Source organism: Frankliniella occidentalis, unplaced genomic scaffold, assembly GCF_000697945.3.
Source record: "Frankliniella occidentalis isolate FOCC.00 unplaced genomic scaffold, Focc_3.1 Scaffold3, whole genome shotgun sequence".
NCBI lineage: Eukaryota > Metazoa > Arthropoda > Insecta > Thysanoptera > Thripidae > Frankliniella > Frankliniella occidentalis.
The window spans coordinates 978,095-980,812 of NW_026267133.1; positions in this window are offsets into that span (position 1 = coordinate 978,095).

Here is a 2,718-nt window from a genome sequence, read left to right on the forward strand (position 1 = left end):
GTGGCCGACAAACGCTGCACACTTACTTTCGTTTTATGAACTGCACCGCGTGCTCGGGGGCATAAAGGAGCCGTGGGCAGGGAGGATACTTAGGCAAACCCACTCGCGCCACCTGGCATCCCTCGCTTCCCTCTTGCGGGGTCCCTCCCAATACTTACCGTTTTAGGCTTTGAATCCATTTATCCCGTTTGTGTGTGCTCAAAACTAAACATAGTGCTAGAAATTTGGATTTCTGTTTCATGATTCAGGTGCCGTATTCAAGCAGTATTTTATCAGTAGTGTTTATTAATCGACAACAAACGTGAACAATAATCCTGTTGTAAAGTTCTACATTATATGTAAATAGATTAAGACACATTTCACTTCTTACAAGCTTGTGAGGAGTACATGCACTTTAACACGTGTTATCGTTCTCTGACTAGAAAAATGACCGGCAATCGCCCAATTATCAGTTTCTGGCACTGTTTCAATCTCGCTTCTACCTTCGTACATGTCCCACAACCACACAATAAAAGACATTAGGCACATATCGCTATACGTCTCGAGTCATGGTTTACAAAAAGATCACAGCAGGGCTAGAATCAGTCGGTCAGAATGCGCGAACATCGTTGGTGCTGAGGGTTTTGTTCAATAACCATGAACACGCACTAACTACAACGCACTGTGCGCTAGCCTGACTCATTCATCATCGCCGCGGTATCACAATCACCATAGCGTTCCGTTCGGTGCCGGTAGGCAGCCGGTAGGCCCTACTCTCGGCGTGAGGAAGATTCTCTATAAATAAATTCCCGCCGAGTCACAGCCGTGTTGCCCCGCTCATCCACGCTCCACCCCCCGCGCTACCCCGCGCTACCCCGCGACGGGGTTCACCAGGGGCAGACGGGACCGGCGGGGATGTGCCCGGGGCCGAACGCGTAGTTGTCGGCGTTGTTGACCCTGCAGATGGACTTGTACTCATTGGGGCCCTCGGGCGGCGGGCCGTTGTAGGCCCTCGAGCCTCGCTGGCCGTAGCCGCCACCGAAGCCGCCGCCAAAGCCGCCGAACAGCCTCCAGATGGGGCTCGGTGTGGGGGCGGGCGCGGGCGCGGCCGTCACCAGGTCCATCAGGACGAGCGCCAGCACGGCCAGCAGCACACAGGCCCGGATGGAGAGGGCCATCGTCGTCGTCGAGGTGGCACCTGCGGGAGCAAAGGGGGGCAATGTTATGGCATATATCGTTCAGAGCTGACCCAGCCTACCCAGCCCTGGCTGCAGCTGCTTCCAGACAAGCAAGAGGGTCGCTTGGGTCGCTTCGGTCGCTTGGTTCTCCGAGTCAGCGCAGAGGCCGCGTTTTAGTTCTCTGCGCCGAATCAGAGACCCCACAGAGACCCAAACGACCCTCTTGTCTGGACGCATCTTGCGTCACCCGAGTGCCGTGTAGCTCCAGTAAACTATGAACAAAAAAAGAACAGTCGTGGTAACCCTTTTTCTGAAGTTAAAGTGTTGCCGTTCAAGTCGCGCCGTGGCACTCGCTGGTGGGGATGGGACAGCAGTTCGGACGAGGTGAGGGGTCCGCACGCGACTGGAGGCGAGCGCGAGAGTACTCGCTGGGCTGGACAGCGGGTGGCGACAAGTAAGTGCCACCCGTCGCGCCACGCCCCCGCCCGCACTGCCCAGCACTGCCCACCATTCAGCGACCATTCCAAGCTGGCGTGGCGTCGCATACAGAGGCGTCGCGCTCCGCACCGCCATTGAGTGGCGTCCAGACATGGCAATCTCTTACCGGACACGCGCGTGTCCTCGCGCCCGCTGGACCCGCCCGACCGAGCCGCACCAGCCGCGCCGGGAGGGGGTGGACGGACAGAAGGCTTCGACAAATCCAATACCTCCGTTTTTTGCCCTCTCTAATCTCAAGTTCATTTCCGTTTCACCAAATGCGAGCGAACGATTTCCGACAACAGCGTCCCTGGTCCAGCCCGCGCCCAGGGACAGCTGGCCGCTGCCCGCTGCCCGCGAGATCGTCACTCACCAGCCTGTCAGACTGCGGCGAGGACGCGTCGCAGGCGCGCAGAGCGGATGTCGAAGGGGTCTGGAAGAACACTGCGGACCACAGTCCAAAATCACAGGAGGAGCCACTCTAGGAACTCGTCGTCACCGTCGGCGCTCTCGGGGGAGACGCAGCTGATGCAGCTGATGCCTCTTTGTGCACCGCGACCAACCCTCCCTCTGACTCCACGCGGTGGGAAGTCTGAGCTGAGCGAAGCTGCGCGGTATCAATGTCGCCGGCTCGGGCCGACTCAAGTTTATATAAAGGGAGCGGGCTATCCCCTCCCCCCCTTCCCGCCAGCCCCTCCTTATTTTCCAGGATTAAGCCGAGCATTTTCCCGCGCCGCCCGTCCCCACCCCCCACTTTGATCCTGACCCCTTCCTTGTCGTGTCACTCACTCCCTCTTCTCGTACCCCTCCCCCCGCCTCCCCCTCTCTCTTGTACTCATCTCTTCCCTCGTACCAAAAGCACGGACGCGAGAGCTGCAGGGAAATAAAACGCTAACAACAAAGAAGCCGAGCGACAAACACACACACATTCTCTCTCTCTGTCTCTGTCTCTCTCTGTCTGTCTGTCTCTCTCCCCCCCCCCTCTCTCTCTCTCTCTCTCACTCACTCACTCACTCACTCACTCACTCACTCACTCACTCACTCACTCACTCACTCACTCACTCACTCACTCACTCACTCACTC